Below are 24,234 nucleotides of genomic sequence, written 5' to 3'. Positions count from 1 at the left end.
ACCCCACTTGAATTATAAGATGAATTCTGAAATGATTTTAACTTATTTTTACAATGCATTGTACATGACAACATATCTGGATCCTACTTTTCTTTGACATATTATTGGAATGCATGTCAGGAAAGCAGAAAACAGAACCTGGAGGAAATACATAGACCAGCAAAAGGTTCTGGGGGCCTAGAGGAGTGCATTTGGGTAGGGATGAGTAAGAACAAGATATAGGGGCTGGAAGGAAGGTCAACAGAATGCTTATGTTGCATACAAAACAAAAACAAACATCAGCAAAGCCCTGGGTTTTATTCCTAACACAGCATGGTGAGGCATACTTGTAATCCCAGAAGTTTAAGGTAATTCCTGGCTACATAGCAAGTTCCCAACCAGCATGACCCTGTTTCAAAATTTAATGAAGAAATGAATAAATAATCATATGTGTATGAAATTGTCACAATGAAGCCTATTGGTTTGTATATTGACCAGTTGTTTTTTGTTTTTGTTTTTGTTTTGTTTTGCTTTTTGGTATCTAAGATATTTATGTGTTATGTTAAATGGATGTCATTTTATTGTAGGTTGGTTCAAGAGAAACTGATCAGTTTTTAGCATCCTAAACAATAAAGATTGTATATATCTTAATTTCTGAATTCTTCTATTTAAACTTTCTCTGTCTTTATTGATTTTCTATAGCATTATATTCTTGCCAAAATTATTCTATTATTTTGGACATTAAAAAAAACTGTGTCACTTTTATTTCTTTAAGCTATTTGCTTTTTACAGCTATTTCTTCTTTCTTTTGGCTGGCTTCTTGGTATCCTCAGTGTCATTTTGTTTTTTCCCATGAACATTGGCTGACACTATGTTCACAGAGCTATTTTTCTCAGATACGAGATAGACCTCATGTATTCTATAAAAGGCTGCCATTTCAGTAAATAAAAATCCTTACATTTACCACTCCTAGATCTACATCTTGGATCCTAGTTAACTGTTTATCCAGCTTATTGGTCTGTCCATAAGTGTTTGCTACATAGGTAAATGTCAGTATGCATTTGCATACACATATATGACATATGTGCATATATGCTGCTTTAATGTTTATGTATGCATGTGTAATAGATTAATATCAAACATACTGTAGAAAATATACTTATAACAATTGGGCTCTTCTATAAATATATGTTCAGTATATTCTTTTTCAAAATAAATAACCTATAATGTTACTTACAGATATCAGATATAACAGTTTTCAACAATGTTTATTTGGAGTTTGTTATATGTTCCTTACATTTTGGATAGGTTTCTATTCTACATATGTGACACTTGAAAATATTCCAGACAATCGTGGTTGCCTACAGAACACAGTCACTGATTTAGAACATGACTTATTTGAAAAAGAAAAACAAAATTTAGTAAACTTTATACGTATATATGTAAGATTTTATAAATATACAAATAAAATAGAAATGTAATCAGTACCAAGAAATGGAGAAAGATGGTTGTAGAGAAAAATTGATCTATAAAATATTTGCTGGGAATTCTCATATGTATCTTTTCACATATACACACGTTTCTCTTATAGGAACATATTTGGATGTGAGTGAGCATCTGAGGCCTGAAGGTGGAGTGAAATGATGTTATTTTAATCAGTGTTTGTCTCAATCCATTTGTGTTCTAGTAGCCTCATACCACACAGGGAATCGTAAATAAGAGGACACAGTTTTCAAAGTTAGGTATAGTGTGGGATGTCAACCATCAAGACCATAGAAGCTTTGTGTGACAAACTGCCTCTGCTTTTAAGATGGTACCCTGTTGCTGCATTGTGCTGGAGAAGAAAGAAATGATACATGCCAATAGACCAGGATAGAACAGGGTGAATGTGGTGTTTTAGCTCTTTCATCATGGCCCTAAATATCTGCATACATGCCACACTTTTATGACTTCATTATCTTTTTCTGTATTGATCTATTAATAATGATATAATAGTAATTAAGTTTCAATGTAGGACTTCTGTAGATACTCTGAGACTATTTCAAGGTTCAAACCATTACCAAGAACTAATGCTTGCTCAGGAAATTTGGCTTCCTGCATGTGCAACAAATCTTTCATAAGAGCATTTGCATTTAATTCCATAACGATTTTTTCTGAAATTTTTATTTCAGATTTAATTATTGTTTTCCTGCCTTGTATTTCAATATTAGACTAATTTAAAGATTATTTTTCTATTGAATATTTGTATACTTTCATGCTTACTTTTGTAATCTAAATATGAAGAGTGTCTGTTGCATTTAGTGTAAAGGCATCAGTCGTATCATCAGAACTTACTAATCTTCTAGTCTAAAGGCCTGAATTAGAGTCCTGGTTTCTTTCATAATTCCTGAAATTCATCAGACAATTTCCAAAACAAATCTTAGACACTGAGTTTAATAAAGTGGTGTTTTGGATGCCACTGAGTTTATTTTCTCTGTGTCTTCAGCAGCTGCACATAGAGGAAAAAAAATTGTTTTTCTGCAACAGCATGCTACTTCTGTATAGGACAGACAGGATGTGGTCTGGGAGAAAGTCCATGCTTTAACAATAGACTATTGACGGAAGACTGGGGGAGTGCAAAGAGGAAGAGACGATTTGTCTATAGCTAAAATTATCAGAGGCATTTGTTTACGTGATAACATTAGATTTTAAGAATCTGTTTTTTAAATATCACACATGTCTTTTATCTGTTTTGATTGAATGTGGAAAACTGTCTTCAATATTAGACGACTATTTTTTTTCAATTCAGAAAGAGAAATGTACCACAGTCTATCTAGAGAAACTAGACAGATGATAAATTGCTCGTAGGAGTATATTGAATTTCTTCATCCCTTGTGTATGTTACACCATTAGGTGTAACATGCAATTACATCCAGTGGTATAACATCCAATTCTTCTGATGTCCAGAAGAATCAATGTGAGATAATTGAAAGGGTGGGAGGTTGGAAGGATGGGATACTGGACAGAGTGTATTATATGAGAGAAGAATCTATTTGAAGAAAAGAAGAAAAGAAAGAAAAAGAAAGAAAGAAAGAAAGAAAGAAAGAAAGAAAGAAAGAAAAGGAAAGCAGAAAGAAAGAAAGAAAGAAAGAAAGAAAGAAAGAAAGAAAGAAAGAAAGAAAGAGAAAAGGAAAGAAGGAAGGAAGGAAGAGAAAGAACTAAAACAAAAGAAAGAGGAAAGATGAAGTACAACTGAAAGGTAACAGTTTGGATCATTCGGCAGGAAAGAGTTTGCCCATGAAAACAAATAAAGATTATAAGGGTCCAGTCTTCTTTACAGTTTCTACCACATGGCATTGTCTCATTTGATCTGCGTAAGAAAAGATGTCTCAAGAAGTATAGATGTCACAGACAAGATGTTTCCCTTTCTCTTCTTCAGCCTTGATCAAATAGCAATTCTATTTTGGTTAAATTTGATATTTTTAAAGAGTAGTGATAAAAACTCCTTAAACATAAGTTTTGTTTGTTTGTTTGGTTGGTTGGTTTGGTTTGATGTTTCCAGACAGGGTTTCTCTGTGTAGCCTTGGCTATCTTGGAGCTCACTCTGAAGACCAGGCTGTACTTGAACTCACAGAGGTTCTGCCTGCCTCTGCCTCCTAAGTTCTAGGATCAAAGGCATGTGCCACTATCACCCAGCTCAATAACTCAGATTTCTTATTCCTGTGTTCCCACCACTGTAAATGCAGTTTGCTTTAGTTTTCAGAGACAGAGTTCTTATAGGTACTCTCATGGTGTGTGACCTGTGCTGCACCTCTGAGTTGGTACAGTTTATGTCCAGCTGAGAAAAGACTTAGAGACACACTCAATGTCTCCTTTCCCCTTTTTCTTTTCTCTTCTAATGCTGATGTGTAAAACTTTTGTTCAATGTCTTGACTACTGGTTCTTCTTGGGGACACGTTGCTACTCACCAAAGAACTTGGCAGTGGTTGCTTCCTGTTGTGGGACAAGCTTTTACTTAGAGGATCTTGTGGAGGCATACGTGAAACTGCTGTATGAACAAGCGAAGACAGCCTTCTTGTGAGCATAGTGAAACTTCAGAGTTCAGTCAGAAGGAAGAGCCTGTAAGAGCAGACGTGAGTAAGGCTGAGTCAGGCATAAGTCTAGGTGTGGGTCTTTTTTTAGTCTGTTCCAGCAAACAACAGTTGGGTTTCCTGGCAATGTGTTAATGGAATGACTGGTTTCTTTTTGTAAACTATGTCTCAGACAGGGAGGAAGAAGGAACCAAGTGGATTGAGTATCTTTATAAATAGAAACAGCCATGTTGAAATAGCAAAAACACTCTGAGTTAAGGCCTGTTTTGCTACTAGCTGTGAAATTAGGTGGTAGACTGCACATGAGAGTCATCTTGTACCATGGCTTCTGGGATAAGCCTGAAGCTGCTGGGCAGAAGGTACCTATGAGAATTCTTCACTGTGCTGCACTATATTCCAAATAAATCAAGTCCTCTTCTCTGCTAAATGTAGCCTAGTTGGAGACATAGGAAGCTTGTCTTCCACTACAAATACTGAAGAATGAGCTCCTATTCTTTTCACTATGGCTCATAACCTATGAAGTAGCTGAAGCATTTATACTGGCAGAAGCTTAAAGGACAGAGTGCTAGCTACCTTAGCTTCCATAGAAGAAGCCCTCCGCCGGCTGTGCCATGCACTGTGGATCAGTAGCTGATTAAACTCCGTTGTCCTTGACCTTCGCTCAGCAGTTCTCAAACTGTGGGTCATGAGCCTTTTGTGGGTCAAACGACTCTTAAACAGGGCTCATATATCAGATACCCTACATAAATCAGATATTTACAAAATAATTCATAACAGTGGTCAAGCTAAGTTACACTTACGAAGTAGTAGTGAAAATAATTTTACGGTTGGGGGGTTATCACCACATGAGGAACTGTATTAAAGGGTCAGAGCACTGAGAAGATTGAGAATCATGCTTTACACAGAAGACTCTGGTAAGAAGAGAAAAATTTCTATGAAGGCCATGAAAACATCGCTTTCTAATAATTGCATTCAATTTGACATGGAAGAAAATATTATGCTACTTGCCCCTTGGTCAGGATTTGGAAACTGTAAATTTTAAGTCCCAGGAATGTCTTTGACTTTGTGGCATATTCATCAAAGACGTTATTGGACAAACAGTCTCTTCTAACACCATGATCTCACCAAATAGTCAAGCCTCACTCAACCTGGTTAAAATTAAATTTCTCATTTAAACTCATCCCTAATGAGTGGCTCTTTTAAGTCCTGTTTATATCCCACAAGAGTCCCTAATACAATGTCTTAACTACAATTAACAATTGAAACACATTTGTTCCAAAAAATTGATTTTTTTATATTATTATTCCATTGACAAGTGGTTTGTTTCATGTGTGCTTCATAAAGTGTAGTTCTAAATCCTACCTATTTTTTTTCATGAATGTGAATGTCACGTCTTCCATTTGTGTGTAATAGTGCTTTGAGGGGTTAGTGTATTGTACCAAATTCATCTGGAGCAAAACTACCCGAAATCACTGGTGGTCACAGATATCTGAAGAAGACCTAGGTCATAAAATGCAGAATAATGAAGATTAAATTGATAATGGAAAAGCTTCTAATGCAAGTCATTTTTTTATGCCCAGGTAAAATTAAAACAGCAGATTCGAATGAGTCATCTAAAAGTTTTCACTTGAAAACTATTTTTAAATTTTATTTATTGTTCATGTATGCTTCTGGTATATATATGTATATATGTGCATATTTATATATATGTATATATATATTCATTTGTGCTACAGCATGTGTGCCATGGAGTACATGTAAATCAGAGAGCAACCTTGTGGAATCAGGTTTCTTTTTCCTTTTATGTGCATCTTGGGATTGATCTCAGGCATTCAGGTTTCCATGACAAGCTGCTTTATCTGCCTAGTCCTCGCCAGTCCCCTAAACTGTACTAATAGAAAGTATAGATACACACATTTCTATGTCTGCATTTTATGCATGGATACAAAGGTCAATATTACATCATGTCTTATTAGGAACCCTTACTTAGGCTTGTATATCTAACATGCTCAGTCAATGAGAATGAATTCAACATTCTATTTAAGCCCCACGGTCTTCTAGTCAGAGTCTTGGTTTAAAGAATTAGTAAGGTAAAGGGGGCATGTTCAAGGCATGCTTTAATATTTAAGAGTGTCTCGACATTCTTTGCTTCACTTGTCAGCATGATCTGAAAGGTGATTCTATTCAGTCATAGCATCCATGTTCTCTAGCTAGGGTGGATTCATGGATCGACCTCGTTCTCTATAGAAATGCATGATCATCTAATATGTCCTTGAAGAGCTTTTAAGTCATTTGCAGTATAGTAAATATATCCAATTATTTTATAATTTATAGCTTTTACTTAAAGGGCTTTAAGAAACAATACTGCTGAGACAAGAAAATGTATTTCAGTATTCTATGTGTTTCTCCTTGATTTTAAACCTCCATTCGTGAAGAAAGGTCAGTGAACAGAAATAATTGATGACTTTTTTGTTTCTGTCTATAGCCTTGGTCTCTCTGCAGAGATGACCCATCCTGCTTGGCCACTTAGCATGCTGTGCCATTCTTTCTTGAGAAATGAGCATTCAGGTTTTCTGGCAACCATGAAGCCCTTTTTGCATTACTACATAAACATACTAAGACACTAGATTCAAGAACAATAGAAGTGTGCATGTGTGTGTATGTCTGTTTGTGTTTCTCATAAATGAACCCATAACTAGTAGGTTTTCATCCAGATAATAAGCTTCTCCACCAATGTATTAATCCAAATAGAACCAAATTGGGAAAAAAAAAGCATAAAAATAGCGTTATTGGAAGCAACTCCCAGTGGAATTCATCAGTCCCAGAAAGCCATGCCAGAGAAGTTGCCTACCTGGGCTAAGATTAGGGGAGTTTATAGATCCTAGGTGAGAGGTGATGACATGTCAGCCATGAGCTGGAATTGTGCCCATATATGGTTAAAAGCTGAGAGGCTGGGTGGTCATCTTGGGTGACCTGGTGGGCTGCATCAGGAGAAACTGAACTTCCAGTGCCATCCTTTGTTCAGAATTTTTCAGTGCAGCCGGGTTCCCAGACAATACAGGAATGAGCCGAGTCTCCAACTGAAAAATAACTTGTGGAATGCTAGGCAAGTGTTCCATTAGTGGCCCAGATCCCCATATCCATAATTTCAGATATCTAATGATGGGTCCTTTTCCCTTTACTGTGGCATGTCCACATAGGGAAAGAACACTGTACCATATGTCTTGAAACTAAGTACAACGGAGCAGAAGTTTTCTCAGCTCTTACTCTGATCTGAATAATTTCTTGGTACTTTTATTGCCTAACACTCTTGGACCTGGTCCCAAGGCAAGCAACATAGCAAACATTTTGGGTTTTGTATATCTTCATTTATTTCAATATATCCTTCCCTAATTTCTCTGCATTTACTGTTATTTGAATTTTTACTTATCTTCACTGAAAAATTCATCCTTTATCTTCTGCATTAGATTTTAGAATACTATTCTTTGTGCTCAATGCCAAAGACTGCGTTTATGGAGGGCAAAGGGAAACCTTTGTTAAAATCTAATTAATTAATTAATTAATTAATTATAATTTATTCACTCTTTAGCCTGGCTGTAGCCCCCTCCCTGTCTCCTCCCAGTCCCATCTACTCTCCCTCTTCTCTCCTATGCCCTTTCCCTAGTCCACTGATAGGAGAGGACCTCCTGCCCTTCTATCTGACCCTACTTTATCAGGACTTATCAGGGCTGGCTGCATCCTCTTCCTCTGTGTCCTGGTAAGGCTATACCCCACAGGGAGAGCTGATGAAAGAGCCAGCCACTGAGTTCATTTCAGAGTCAGCCCCTGCTCCAAAGGCTTTTGAATTTGGAAAACATTTTTTTTTCACTTAGTGAAACCTGGCTTTCAAAGCTTCTTTATGGGCTTAAAACATTTAAAATTGATCACTGAAGTACATTATCTAAGTTGAACTCCTTTCCCCATTATCTTAGTGGATAGAAAGATCATGGCTCAGCTAAGGAAAAGAGCCAAAGAGAATCAAACATAATGTTGGATGACTTCAGAAATACACGGTCACAAAAATATAATGAACATGTAGTCATGATACAGTAATATTTTCAAATAATTGTGTTTTCTGGAATGCTCTATGCTTTTTTAATGCTGATAGGCGTGCATTCATGCAACTGCGTGAACAACCAACAGTAACATCTTCCTTCTCTTATGTGCTAGACAGCACAGCTGGAGATATCTGAAGTGCTGCCTCATTTGTCTTCATGTGGACTTGACAGATGGGAAAGTAAAGTGCAAAGGCTCCAAGCACCAATAAGATGAATCATATACTTCCTGATGTATAATTTCCATTATCTAACATGAATTATTGCTTCAATATTAATACGCTAACTGGAATTAAGCAGCAGCTGCCTTTAGGAAAACAAAGTAAGAGAATCTCACTTATGAAATACAAAGTAGCTCTGTAAAGAAAAGATATCTATAATCAACCTATCAAAGCCCATGTGTTATGATAATGGAGTAATGATTCACAAAATAACTTCAGTTCAAAAATATTACCAACTTACAAGGAATCATGAAGCAAATCTTTTTTTCTGTAAGTTCACAATAGTGCTTTGTAAAATACTTAGCCTGCTTTGAACATTTTAAATATGTATTAATGTTTAATACACACATACACCGAAAGTATATCAACAGTGTGAGCTGATGAATTTCCAATAAAGGAATACACCTGTGAAACAAATACAAAACAGGAAATAGATATTTACAATTTCTGACATGGACATTTACAGTTTAGATTGTTTTTACATGCGTGTGTGCACACACATTCACACACACACATGCATATATGTATTCTGCTGAATAAATTTTCCACATTGTGTATCTATTCCATGCCAAATATAGGAATTTGGATGAAACACAATTTGCTGACTTATGAACAGTGATGGTGTGAAGAACACTGTGACTTAATCAGTACCAGATGCAGAAATATCTAGGAGTGAAATTGCTAGCACATGGGAGATGAATATAATCAGATTTGTCAGTTGTTTCCCAAATTTGTTATAACCAATGGTTTTCTTACAACGTCAAATGAGGCTCAAGGAACTCTCATCCCAGTCCTGAGTTTCTCAGTCCTATGACATCGTAGACTTAGGTTCTGTGCAGTGGGATTTTATTATAGTTGATATCTACCATTCTTTTATGACCAATGCAATTGACCATATTTCCAAAATTTAATGTCATTGGATATTCTCTGACATTATTTGTCTATACTACTTTTTTGACCACTGCCTGTTCTAAAGACTGTGACTCTACTTTCCCCAATAATTTGTAGAAAGAGTTTTTTAAGTTCCCTGGGTATGCACTTCACCAAGATAGATATATTTTAAGTTATTTTAATATAAACTTTCAAATAATATAATATATGTTCATAGGCAGAATATTTCTAATTATCAGATCTAGCACTTCAGAAGGTGTACATATCTTCTTACACTAATAAAGAAAATTGTCTCTCAATAATTTCCATTTGTTGGTTTGAATTCACTAATATATTCTTTCATTCATGTATTCAGCCATCATTACCTAAGTCTTGTTATATTTGATAGTTAGACACATAGGATTAAAAGCCAAAGTTGATGTTAGAAATCAGAAATGTTGAAAACAAGCAAACAAACAAACAAATGAAGCGTTTAGCTAGGATATGGGGTTGAATTTCAGTGGTCAGTGCTTGTCTCGCATGTCTAAGGCCCTAAGTTGGATTTGTTGCACTACAAATTCACACTCAACACACACACACACACACACACACACACACACACACACACACACAAACCTACATAAACACAAACCTACACAAACACATACAAAGCCTTAACCTTTTAAGTACTTGATGCCATACACAGTGCTAGAGAAATAAAAATACCTCAGTTTATGCTGTTCTTCTCTGAAAGAGGTATCTCAGTATTCCATACATTTTATGGATTTTACAATTTTAGAGCCTTCCTCTGGGTTAGCCTTTTTAGACACAGATAAATTAGCTTCTAACATTTCAAAGTTAAAGTTAAGAATTAATAAAAAGAGAACTTTCCAAGTGATGTTTGGCCAAAAGAAGCAATGTTTCTGCTAGTCTCTTCAACTGGAAGTCAGCCCATTTCTGTAGATTCAGCCTAAAGCAACTTTATTATATTTTTGGTTGTGCTTCATAGTAGCTCATATATTAAACTCAAACACCTATGAGTAAATCACTGAAGTCTTACTTTAATGATTATTGTGTAGCATGTATCTCCTATGTTTTTAGTTGATTTTCGAATCAGAAAACTTGCTGATCATTAGAAAATTTGTATTCCAACAAGGTTTCATGGTTGAAAACTGTGTTTTGATAAAGGTAAAGAAAAAAGGCAGGACATAAGGCTGGGAGTGAACCGTATAATCATGTGTGAGTGTTGCATGCTGAACAGACAAACATGCTTTGGGAAAATTGAGAAGGAATGCTCCAAAATAGAACTACATATCGCTTAAAGATAGAGTTTCTTAATTTCAAGGTCAACTTCTTAATCATACTGTCTATTCTTAGTTTCTATTAAATTTTTATCAGGTACAAGATTATCAAATATGTCTAGTCATCTTTTACTTAGAAATACTATTTAGCATATACTCTGTATTTCTTTGAAAAGTATTGCACTAAACATCAATCTTACATGTAATTAAGTATACATTCTTATATGTAATTAAATATTTGTGAAATTAGGCTACTGTTCTATCATATCACTGGGATTTAGTATACTTTTTTTGAAAAAAAAATTGATGAATCACTTCTGTTTTGTTATAATATCTCTGTCCAGTGACACTCTGAAAGATTCCAAAATGGTACAGCACTTTTGAGGTAGGGAAAAGATATCTGTTTAGACCCACAGTAAATTTGAAACAGCTTTGACAGTTTACTTTTAGCAATAGCAAGACTCTGCTACGATATTGAAGACTTTGAGGCTATGCTTCATAGAGCAATAGTGTTCCTATTAGTTACTCTTAATTAAACATAGATACATATTTGACAAGTCTGTGGGTAATTGCTGTCACATTGTCCCAGTCCCCAATAAAGAGAGAGTAAATGCATGTCTTATGTGTGAGTCAGTGACAGCCAGCAATCCTCACATTCCTGGGTGAGCCCAGAGAAAAGGGCAGGAAGACCATCTAGCAGAGTTTAGCTACCCCAAATTTTCTCATCTGTACCTAAAAAGTAATTCTTGTTTCAATTTGCCAAAGCTTGGCTTGTATAATCTCTAAGTTCTAATGATAGACATGCACTACAAGCTCGTAAATATACTGTGAGGGTTATTCATGTACTCTACAATTAACATTTTTATCCATGTTTTAAAGCCCTTTTTCTATACATTCACAATACTACCATTTTTTTCTTATATAAGCTTTCAGAATTTTACGTTTATACATATGATATAGAGTGAAGCAGAACACCCTATGATTTCTTCTGACAATGAGTATGTAATAAAACCTTTAACATCCTGCTGTTGATTCCAAGTAATAGACTCTGCAGGCCTTGACTATCCATGTATTCCTATATTCTTATCATTTGTTTTTATGTAGTTATTGAAGCCTGAAAATAAACAACACTTTCTGACATGATGGCAGGGTGAAAATTGGAGGATCTGCTGAAAACTGATTCATACTGTCAAGCCTTGAGGATTTTTTTTTTCACCCAGAATGCCCCATACCAACATGCATCCCTCACAGGTTGAGAACTACTGGATTAAAGCATTTTAGACATATGCATCTATCATGTTTTAAACCCTTTTATAAATAACATCTTTTTGCAAAGTCTCTGTAGGATTAACTTTTACTCAGAGGAATTAATTATATTTTAATATTTCGGAAAATGGATGTAATGTCATTGTTTTAAAACTGGAGCTAATGAAAATGTGTACTATCACATAGGCAAAACATAAGGATGAAAATTGACCGCTTGTGTTTCCAATGCTATAGGATTATGGCACAAGGTTATACTTCGTTTGCTTTTTTTGTTGTTGTTATCAGTATGTCTGTAAGGCAGAGAGTAATAGGTCATATGAAAATTTACATCCAAATCCAAAGCCCTCCATGCAATTTGCCAAGAATAAAAATGCTTTTTGCATTTGAGACAAAGTCTAATCCATATTTATTTCCTGCCTTCAGGAATTTCATGGGGTCATTTCTACAGGAAAGCTCCAAGGGAGTTAGGAATCTGGTCTGTGATTTTCCTCCTGGCACTGGCTTCTGAAATAAAGCACAATCACTTATAACATTTCAAAAAGTTATCCATCATCCACATTGTAAAAAGCACATTGCAGTCATTTAAGCTGTAGAGTATGGCTTGAAGATTTTTCTATTCATGGGAGGTGGGAAACATGAAAAGAAAATGAAAATGGGAGGCAGGGGTTCTTAGAGGGGATTGGATTCCATGTGATAAAGAACTTCACTCAAAACACATATGTTCTGGGAACTGTTTACTGAAGACTGTGTTGTTAATTATGAACCCTATATCACAGATTCTCAGTGCTCATAACCATGTTCATGGTAGTAGCTAAAACTCCAATTATTTACATGCACAATTTTAATAGAGATTTACCAAAAGAATGGCTGAGAAAACAGATATGTCAAAGACAGATGGAAACTCACAGCCATATTTTGTTACACTATCTCATTGTGGTTTTTTGGCACTGTGGGAATTCTACTTGCAGAATGAGGGGAGCCTCTGTACTTTCACTTCAGTCTGACCACTTTTCTTCAGGGAGAGCAAAGGCTCACAAATCAAAAATTTGCTCATGTTAAACCTCAGGAACAGATATAAAAAGAAATTCCTGCTTCATAAGAATGCGTATCCATATAGCAATAGTTGCTCTACTGAAACCCCAATCCAAATGAAATGGAACTAAGTCTCTTGAAGTATACAGCTGGACACAACTGGATATGCTGCATTTCACGGAGAACTTGCTCTGGGCCATTCTGCTGTGGTTTCCTACTGAGGGAGAAACGAGATTCTTTACCCCAACCTGAGCTCATAAACTGTTCCTGTTAGCTCACTGGCATCACCACCTCACAGGTATTTCTTTTCATTATATTCTCTGCGGTTGCAGAAAGCGTAGACCCTTTCACTATTTGTAAATGAATGAATGTGTCATTTAAAAATAACATATACTTTCAGTCACTCTAACAAAGAATGAGAAGTAGAAGTTGGTCTCCCAACTGCTTGAAATAACAGTCCTGCTGAATTTTTCTTTAATCCCTGCAATTCTTAAAGTATTTTACTAAAACCTGTGATAAATTTTCTTAGGATTCAGTCATGTCACTAAATTGTCCCCTTAGTAATTATGCTGTAAAATGTTGGAAACTCTTATTACCATCATGTTCCAGAGATGTTTTAGTATACCAGCCCTATCTTTAAATTTTTGGCTTTTCTCTAAGAAAAATGTATAGCACCCGGTGAGAAGGTTTTTGGTTCCCCCAAGGGGTTTTAACACAGACTAATTTTTTAAGCTCTAGGAAAATTAGATGTGGGTGTGTCAGCAGACAGTTTTCTGGGCAATGCAAAAGCTTAGCTGGTGACCTTTGTGATGTCTTATTGTTTTTCAAAAACTATTGAGATATCGCAGTTCTAGTTTGAACCCTGGACTAGATCATAATTCTAGTCTGTTTCTTTTCCTTCCCCCACTCAAACTGCCACCATGTTCATTATTCTTTTTCACTTAATTTTTATTTCATCATAAATTGATTCATCTTCCTCCAGCTAATTTAAAAGCATATTTAAAGTATTTCTCTACTTAATCAAAAAGAATGTGTGGGTCATACATGAGTTCATGATTTGTTACTTTAGTTTGTTTGTTACTTTAGTTATGGTACTTTGGAAAAGGAGTTAGTATGAACTCATCTTTCTAATAAACACATTATATATGATCACAAATAACTATATTCTCATGCATTTGCACATGTATAAGTTGACTTTATGGTGCATGTATAAGAAAATAGCATTACCTCTTAGAAAGAAGTAGACACTGAGAAGCATAAGATTCAAGCACACAAGTAAGATTTTATTACATTTATATACATGCACATATAAACACATACATCTCATGTAAATGCATCAATTGATATTTAAATTTTACGTGCCATGTACAGTATATAAAATTGTGTGTAAAAATATACATATACAGATTTGTGGATGTACATGTGCTTTGTAGTTTAATCATTTACATCACTTAAAATTTGAGGTTCCACGCCAAAGGGTTGTTGGAATTTAATAAAATACTGACATATCTCACTCATTTGATTCATCCCCAGAATAGTGCTTTCCCAAAGCAAACAAGAGTGACTATTCCAACAGTAAACTGTTAGTTATATAGACTTCTATAGCTATTCCACTGTATTTCTTATAAATTAAATGTTGTCCTGTAGGTCATTAATTATAATTATTAAACAAAATATTATTACTTTGGGGTCAGAATAAATTAGGATTATTTTATTTGAGTAAAATACAATATTAAGTCTGCATTTGACATTCTAGTAGAGTGAAGTTGGTTTTTTTCCTGTCAGAATATTAGGTGCAGATGTAAGTGCATAAAATCAAGTTTAAATTTTTAAATAGAGCTCTGGATGGTTCTAAAACCAAGTAGGTTGTGCTGCTGCCAGTTTCTTCTGCAAGTTGAATGGCAATGAGCTTAGCATCCCAGTGATTTTCAGTCAAGCTGTTTCAATTGGCCTGTAAAAGGGAAATAAAGGACATGGTATTCAAAACTGGCCTTCACAGAGTGTGTAAACTTGATCATTTTGGGTGTGAATCATTTGCCTACACAGTAGTCATTTGGCACATGTTTGTATGAGAAGGCATTCAGAATGAGAGGTCATTTCAGATGTTACTTTGGGAAACCCCATTAATTCTTTATCATAGAGCTGTTTGTCATGAATGCCAGCATTCTTCACAGAGAGCTCCACTCAGATTTGTCATCAAGAATTTATCTCATCTAAAGGGATAAAGGTACATATAGTCATATAGCCTCATGGCGTTTAAAGGATCATCGATTAAGACCCTTTTGAACTTAGAAAAATAAATTCTGCACCCCTCCAGTGAGTTCAGAGTATTATAATGTATCAGTTTCCAGTCTCCTCCTACCTAACCAGACCCATCCATATCTCTATGTCTTCTCCAGGCTTTCTGTTATCATGCGGTATCTACCAGGATTGATGAGGGCAATACTAAATTAGGAAAAATAAGTGCCATTTACATTCTGGTCATCTGCTAAGTAACCTGAAGAACTGACCTAATAAAGCCAGTCTTTATGTGTCTCTGAATATGAAATGTTTCAACAAGGCAAGTGGCCTTTGTGTTGTGTTGTGAAAGAAAATGAAGCAGATACATCTGAGTCCTAAGTCAGATGTGACCTGCTAAATCTCCTCGACATTTACAGCCTGCTATATCAGCAACAAGACACATAACTGTGGCTTGTTTTATGTCCTGTCATTGGAGTTGAGAAGGAGGTAGGTTATGGAGAAAACAGAAATCTTTATGGCAGCTGTGAAATTTCCTGAAAGCTTAAGTGCTTTCCTGTAAGCTATTTACTTTTCTGTGTGTTATCATATATTCTCTTTAGACTCCATTATTTTGAAATATTGTCTGAATGTTTTTTCCTAGTCATTAGATATAGCCACATGCTGCCATATGAATATTTGGTGGAAGTGTAGTCACTTTGTTCAATTGATGGAAATTGTGTTTGTGTAAACTTGCTTTGAAATATCTACCATCATAGATCAAGGAATTCCACAAATTAAAATAAAAAATATATTTTTCTACTGTTAAATTTCTACCATGTTTTCAGGTGCTGAAAGTCTGTCCTCACTGACTTATGCTCACATGGGAAGCACTTAGCCAGAAGAACAGACATGACCTTGTTTCTGGTCATGGGTAAATTCTGAAGAATATTTACAGAGCATGTCAATGGTATTCAATATTTTTATAACATTAATATATATTTTTTAAATGTTTTTGGATCAGATGTATTAGAAAATTCTTCATTGACTGTGTTTGAAGTATTTTCTGTCCAGAAGAAACTTGAATATGATTTTACAATTAACTGAAGATTAATGATAAAGAAAATAAGACATCTTGCTTTACTTGAACCAGTTTTGCTTCTCAGTAAAATCTTTTTCTACTTTTTGTAATGTAAAGCAAGTGTATTACTTTATGTAATACAGTTGAAGGTTCATCTGTGGTGGGTACCAAGCCAACTGTAGCCAGTCAATGGTATCTGTTAAGTAAAATGTTTTCTTTGGCTTGATGCTTGTTCTGAATTGGGATGAAAGAGGGGATAAGCATTGCATCAGTAATCCTTTCTGCTGTCCTTTCTAGCCAAGACCAGTGAGCAGCTTACCAGATTATAACTGAGGGGCATTCTAGGGCAACATTGATATTCCAGTTTAGTTTACATTTCTCAATAACAAAATCTTTAAAAGGAAGTGTCACTTCATTGCTGGTGAAACCAGTCCATGCTTTAACATCATCATTTTAGTGTAACAATAGCTTATCTAATGTTTCCATTTCAAACAGGCAGGAGTTTCTGGGTGAAGCAACTCATTATTTTAGGATTTGAATGGAGACAGGATGAAGGAGTATACCAACACACTTAATTTTAGACGGTTACCTTCCTTTCTCTCATCTTAAAAAAAAAAATCAGGATAAAGCATTCCCCCTCTTCATCCCTGTAAAATATCCTTCTATGTAACCACACTCGACTGAATTTTTCTAGATAAAAAAAAAAAAAAAAAGTAAAAACAAAAACAAACCCTTTGGTTTAGGACTTGATGAGGTTCATAAATATGCTCAAAGATTCAGTTTCATAAAGATCCTTATTAAATTTATTTGCAGTCACTCATATCAAAAACAGTGCCCTTATATTTGAAAAGGATGGGGTAGGAATATGAAGTTAACTGGATCTAGGGAAAAGAAACACGGGTGTAGACTAGTAGTAATTTCACTAAAGATCAATGCAGATAGATAGATAGATAGATAGATAGATAGATAGATAGATAGATAGAATTGTACACATGTTCACATAGAGATCTAAGGATTGTTGTCCTAAAGCATATGCACTGAATTAAAGGTAAAGAAGCTCTGTCCCCTTCAACAGGTGCAGCGGCGTGTTGGGGGGTCAGTGACTGGTACCAGCTGAAAACTGGTGTTACACAGTCCTTGTTTCCTTCCTTGTGGCCTCCCTTTGATGGGCAGCCGTTTGCCGTTTTTCCAAAGGTCTCAACTACATTTGTCCTAAAATATAGGAAAGAAAGTCATCTTGACAGTTTTGTGAGGGATCTCTAACGTTATGGTATGTCTCTTGATGGGCCTCCCGTTTCAACTTCACATCTTACGATTCCTGGAAGCGTTTAACGTAGATGTGTATGGCAAAGTTTCTATAGCTTGTAATGTATCATTTTGCATTAAAAGAAAAAGTTCAAATTTCTTACACTGGGAACAATGCTTGTAAAATCAATGAGACATATTTACAGATATAGTGAGAATAAGGAAACCATTTGAAAGCAAGGAAATGTAGACATGAAAGAAGCAGTTACTTCTGTAATTTGCTCATAGTGGGTCTGTCTGCTTGATGAGGTTTTTGGTTTGTTTTGCTTTGTTTTTGTGGAGCTGGACATGAAGCCAGAGTCTGGAGCATGCATGTTCTGCCTCAGTGCCAGCCGTAGTTCCATTTAATTTTGTGATAAGGTTATCAAGCCAGAAGACCAAACAGGAAGCAAAACTGTTTTAAGAGCCTGGCATCATAATCATTAAATTATAAACAGTAATTTAATCTAGTTTTCAGGATATCACATCTCTTGTGCAGAGGTGATGGCGTGAGTCGTGGGAGGTGATGGCAGGACTGTGGTAGATTTTGGGCCCAGTGTTGAGCATTCCTAAACATGGTGTCATTGTAAACCCACATTTTGTTTTTAGTGTTTTGGACATCTCAATCTGGTTTATGCTTTTCTTTCTCCCTGTTCCTTCTGCTTATATCTTCAAAACCCCTGCCTCCCCGCCCCCCCGATTTTAGGCCTCTGCTAAATAAGCCAACTTTTCATTTTCTAATTTAATCAGTTATTCAGTATTTCAACAATAAGGGCCAGTGATTTACAAATTTGATTATCTGTGATCGTGTGATCTATTAAATTCCTTGAAAAGATACAGCTTTGGATTTAATTCTTATCTTAACTCCCTTTAAAAGGGTCACATGTACAATGGCATATGGCCATTATATGTATTTTTCAGGTGTGATAGATTGCAGTCCTTTGCTATACAAATGGCAGTATATATAATAACCTATGTAGAGTTTTGATACAGGAAGGCATAATTTAAAAATGTTTTAGTGTGCTAGAATATTTTGAGATAGTGTAGTAAAGTGCCAGGTGTTGCTTACTTTCTAAAGAAATAAAGTTTATTCAGATCACAGTTTTGGAGAATGAAAGTCAGATAGCAAATGGGCCCATTGACTTGGCTACTTGGAAGAGTATGCTGGTAGGTGGTATCTTGAATAAGTAGGTGTCATAACAAAACGAACACATCTCTAAGTAGGAATTTGAGAGCAGCTTGGATCCAATTATACCTTCTGAAGACTCTCACTAGACTCCAGTTATTATAAGTTCTATACTCCCTTCTGGGCCAACATGCTAGAGACCAGACTTCCAACACATGAAACACTGGAAACAAACCAGATCATAACCGTAACACTAAGGAAACAAAATTTATAGAAACTGTTGGGGCTCACTCATCTCTGCAGAAGAAAATTCTTCTCAGGTCTGTATTCTAGTTGAGCTGGCCCACCCTTTCCTTTATAAATTTCCATTCATATTCTAACCATCAGACCTTTATTCTTCCCACACGGTATGTATCAATCTATAATTCTCTGCTTTTTATTTAAATTTTTATTTATTTACATTAATTACATCTTATTCTCTTTGTATCCCAGCTGTAACCCCCTCTCTCATTCTTTCCCAAACCCACCCTCCCTCCCTCATCTCCTCTCATGCCTCTCTCCAAGTCCACTGTTAGGAGAGGTCCTCTTCCCCTTCCACCTGACCCTAGCCTATCAGGTTCCATCAGGACTGGCTGCAATGTCTTCCTCTGTGGTCTGGCAAGGCTGCTCCTCCCAGTGGTCAAAGAACCAACCACTGAATTAATGTCAGAGACAGTCCCTGTTCCCCTTACTAGGAAACCCACTTGGAGACCGAACTGCCATGGGCTACATCTGAGCAAGGGTTCTAGGTTATATCCATGAATAGTCCTTGGTTGGAGTATGAATCTCAGAAAAGACCCCTGTGCCCAGATATTTTGGTTCTGTTGCTCTCCTTGTGGAGCTCCTGTCCTCTCCAGGTCTTACTAACTTCCCCTTCTTTCATAATTCTCTGCATTAAAAAGCAGGTGTGTGCACCAAAAAAGAAAACTTACCTGCATTGTTTGCTTTGACCCTAGGAAAAATATGTCTAATGCCTTCCACAGCATTATTATTCAATAAACGTCTATTATAATGAATGAATAAGTTAGCCTAAGGACAGACCTACATGTAGTTAGAACATTTGCTGTTCTGCAATGTTAGCCTTCTGTATTTGGTGCCTTTTATGATTTATTTTTATGGACATTAAATTAGCAAACCTATGAGGTAATTTTATTGTCAACAAATGATAAGGTTAGACAAGATGTTAATAGTTGGTGAAGGAACCCAGATGTGTTTATTTACATTAGTGTTTTTTGTACGGAGAAATAATTAAATAAAAGTTTCCCAGTGATGTTCAAAGCTGTTTTGTTGTTCATAATGAACTCACTGTCATTACTCTATTTTATAGTGCTTTTACTTAGAGTTGAGAGAAAAACTGACATGTGAAACACTTTATTGGACAAGAAAAAGAATAGACTTTTTCCTTTGCAGCACAATGTCTGTCATGATACTCTTGAAAGTCTCTTTTCCCACAGCTTAAAATAGCCTCTGGGTAGCCAACCCCAGCGTGCCTCGTGGGCAATGCAGATAGGTCCACATACATGGAAGCAAGCCAGATCCTCAGCCTTAGCCAAATATGGAGTTGTTTGTGACAGAGAGCACTCACCATCGGGAAGGTGGAAGGCGGAAACCAGCTCCATCTTTAAGGCGCTGCATTACACAGCTCTCTACAGTTCCCCCTTTTTGTTTTAGACGCATCAGGCAAGAGTAGAGGTCTGATCTCTGATGTTAGAAATAAATTGGGACTTTGTACCAATGTTAATTTAGGTGTCATCCACCCAAAGAGCATCAGACCCATCCAATACCTTTTTCTCAGAGGCGGGACCTGGGGCATCAACCCGCACGCAATCAGACATGCTCTTCTCTGGGTCGAAAGCGGCTGACCCTGAGTGCAGTGTTTAGCCTCGCATCCTGAGTGTAACATTTTAGCTTTTTATGGTAGCCAACCATGCTTGGGGAGACTGTCCTGCTTCAATGGCTGTAAAGGCCTGAATGATCATGGCTGTATTACGCTGTTGTGAGACTCTAATCTTGCATATACACCACAGGCAAACCAAGGAGACCAACACCAGAAGGCCTGCTAACGCTCCCATGCCTGCCCATTCCTTCAGATGATTCATGGCTGCAGCAATCCATGATGATAATCCTGTGGCTAGTCCTGTGTCCACTCTGGTAGAATTTACTGTGACAATGGCCACTCTCAGCTGCTCCATCATAGTATCGAATTCTTCAGTCCAATTACCTAAAATATAGCTAGACAATTGTTTAGACAGATTTGCAGCACGGGAAAAATTCTCATATTGTATGCTAGTGACACAAAGTCCAGCATACTTCCATTGACAGCCAAGTTGAGCAATTTGCCATAGGGTATCAATTTGCTCCTGCACGAGGTCAATCCTCTGATTGAACACCATCAAGTCTCCTTTTAGTTGAGCATTAATTCCTTTTTCTACATCTAAAGCATGAGCTACCTTGGCTAAAAGACTATTTAGGGTCTGAGCAGTCTGCATACTATGACTCATGGTTAATGCCGCGGTGGTAGCTCCAACAGCCGCCAATGAGATGGCAGTAACAATGGTGGCTGTAATTCCAAGATCCCTTTTCTGTCTGAAGAGAGTCATAGCGTGAGGGGCATCAATGGGCACAGGCACCCAGCAAGGCATGCGAGTAACCAGGGCATACCTAAATTCACTAGCATTCCGGCATTGGGCAAAAAAGCAAGTATCATTATCACAATTTTAAGCTGTGGGCTGGCTTTTCCCGGGGTCAGAAGATTGTTCAAGGTTCCTGAATAAGCTGCATTGAGAAGAAAAAAAAAAAAAAAAAAAAAAAAAAGATCAGAAAGAAGGAGAGGAGGACCTCCTCTATCAGTGGATTTGGGGAGAGGCATGCATGCAGAAAGGGGGGGAGGGTGGAACCGGGAGGGGAGGAGGGAGGGGCTTATGGGGGGATACAAAAGGAATAAAATGTAATTAATAAAAGTTAAATTAAAAATTAAAAAAAGAAAGTCTCTTTTCAAGAAACAAAATAGAACTATTGTTGTCTAATCGCATATCATTACAAATGCATTTTCTATGAGAGTGTTTGAAATTTGACTATTCTTAAAACAGATGGTGTCTTCATCAATATGTGTTTAACTCTTATGACCCATCCTTTTATTGCTGTTGGTAGCAATAAATAGTATTAATTTCATGTATGATAGGAAAGAATGAAATACAGGGAAATCTAATCAATAGGCTTGTCTAAGTATTCAAAGATAATTTATTTACAAATGAAAAATGACTGAGCAAGACTTTTACATCTGAGTACAATAAAATACATCTGGTTTCTTCCTTATTTTCTTTTATTTGTATTTAGTCATTTGAAAGTTTGTTTAGTGGCTGCTTAGAAAGAAATTTCACGTTTTCAAATATTTTTTAAGTCTGTATTTTATACATGGTGGGTAATCAATATACTTATGTGAAACAAACAAACAGACAGACAGACAGGAGCCATCTCTAGGAGTGTTATGTCCTGATCTCACATGGTCTGGGGTCTTCTCAACCTGATGGCATATAAGATATGTTAATATTTCTGAAACATTCATCTTCCAAATACATTCTAACAATGGAAGGAAAGCAGAATACATGTTAACTTTCCCTAAAAATATTTCAAATCTTCAATAGAAAATAATACTAACAGTTATTAATGTTGAGTGGCAGTCACCTACCTACCACAGGTAAAATATGAATGAATCATGGTTGGTAAAGGAATTACGTGATTAAAAAAAATAAAATTCGTTGCACATTCTATTGGGGATTTGGGGTTGGCTACCCAAGGATGAAGTTTTCATCGGAATGGTTTTAAAGGTTCATTGAATGTTATTGGACAAAACAAAGCAATTTTGGAAACTCTTGCCACAGTGCTGGCTCATGTCAATTCTACAGGCCTCCCAGTGTCTGTATTCATGATACCACTTTGCTTTGCATCAGAAAACTGCAGTATATACCTCCATACACACACATACACACACACACACACACACACACACACACATTTTTTTATATTTACATCAATTCCAATAGGTAAGCTTTTATAACTTAATTACAATTATATAAAAATAAATAAAAATGATGTGATAACATAAGAGTATGCTAGTTACAAGAACTGTGTTATTTAATTACTGGTTTAAATGTTCACTTCTTTGAAATATGGAATGTTTGGGATAGCTCAATTTGCTCAAGTAACTCAGTGAGTAGCTTTAATATCTTAGCGCTAAATGAAAAGAAATCATCCTCAGGTCAGAGAATGGCTTAATAGAATCTCTCAATTGAGGAACAAAACTCCTCAAGATAAGTTTTTACAAGCTCTCACATTTCATTTTCTTTTCAATTAAATTAAACAAATTGAGAAAATAAATTGTTTCTCTTGATAAACCATAAGTAACTCTGTGAGAATCCAAGTAAGAACCTGACTAATGAAAGCATTTAGAAACTAGCTAGATGGTGTTGGAGTGTAGCTCAGTATTAGAGTCTCTGTGTAGCATGTATAGGTGGCTGTTTTCTATCCACAGGACCCAAACTGAACCAATGGCCAGAATGTAGCCTTGATATACGCAGTAGCTCATGGTAGGGGTGGATCAAATCCAAACAGTTTGTTCTTCTTGACCATTGCATGCGCTATTAGTTGATTGATTTCCATTGTTAAATTTCCAGAGAAAGGTTCTAGCCAAGTTTCATGTCTAGGTCTTAAACACTTCCTATAAAAATGTATAAATATTAAGTTACTGCCGAGAACCAGAAAGTTGAGTTCACTCACACCAAGTATTCTCTGTGTTAGCGGCCCAGGCTGTGCTTCATGGAATTGCCGAGCAGAGGGGAAATGATTTTAGCCAAACCTGAGGCATTTTCTTCCTGTCTTTAGACCTTACATAGGAAACTAAGTTACAGGCTCTGGAAATTGTCAAGAACTTGAGAACACAGAAGCATCATTCTGAGTAAGGGGGTCCCTGGATAATACCATGTAAAGGGAAAACTAGATGTTTTTTGTCTATGAACTAAAATTAGAGTTCTTAAAAAAACATATCAACTCTTGAATGAAATCTGCCTTATTTAGAAGGACAAGTGTCCTTAATAAAAACCATGGAAAGTTTCCCCAGTATGTCAGTGTGAGATGTTTAAAATGATCTGGGAACATTGTTTTATTAAGAATGGAAGTCCTCCTCCATTTGAAGGCTATGAGGCCATATGACTACATCTTTTCTTTGGAGAGGGTTGATTTAATTTTACATTGACTCTGTATACATTTCCTTACCACTTAAGCCAGAACTTAAGTATTAAGAGGCATCACTGAAATAATAACCTATAGCTCTTAACAGATAAGAAAATTGAGCTTTCGGCCAAATTTTTTGAATGTTTAATGATATCACATAAAATTATTTTGAAAATAAATATATTCAAAATAGCTTTTCTATAAATTGTCACTAACAATTTCTTTCTTTCCTTTCTCCCTTTCCTTTTCATATATATTTATAATTGTTAGTACTTACTTGAAGTATACTTTTTAGCATTTTATTTTTCTCATGCTACTGTTAACTTTCGTTTGTTTTCAGATTTTGACCCAAAGTTGACTTATTCAGGGCCACTATCCACAGCTACCAGCCTTTGCCTCCTAAATCTACATAAATTTCCTTTGTG

The 24,234-nt window shown here is 36.1% G+C and overlaps 1 protein-coding gene across 8 annotated transcripts in view; it reads left to right on the top strand.

Annotated features, from left to right (window-relative positions):
- Nav3 (neuron navigator 3) overlaps positions 1–24,234 on the top strand; it is a 560,089-nt gene that overhangs the window by 233,409 nt on the left and 302,446 nt on the right. Inside the window, exon 1 of one of the 8 annotated variants that reach the window (XM_060378031.1) lies at positions 12,836–13,131. The exons of the other annotated variants lie outside the window; for them this stretch is intronic. The gene's annotated coding sequence lies outside the window, so the exon portion shown is untranslated. Of the gene's footprint in view, positions 1–12,835; positions 13,132–24,234 lie in introns of those variants that run through there. 8 annotated transcript variants of the gene reach the window in all.

This window comes from Meriones unguiculatus, chromosome 2, assembly GCF_030254825.1.
Source record: "Meriones unguiculatus strain TT.TT164.6M chromosome 2, Bangor_MerUng_6.1, whole genome shotgun sequence".
Taxonomy (NCBI): domain Eukaryota; kingdom Metazoa; phylum Chordata; class Mammalia; order Rodentia; family Muridae; genus Meriones; species Meriones unguiculatus.
Note: the sequence above shows the minus strand (reverse complement) of the source record. Positions and strands in the feature narration are given on the sequence as shown.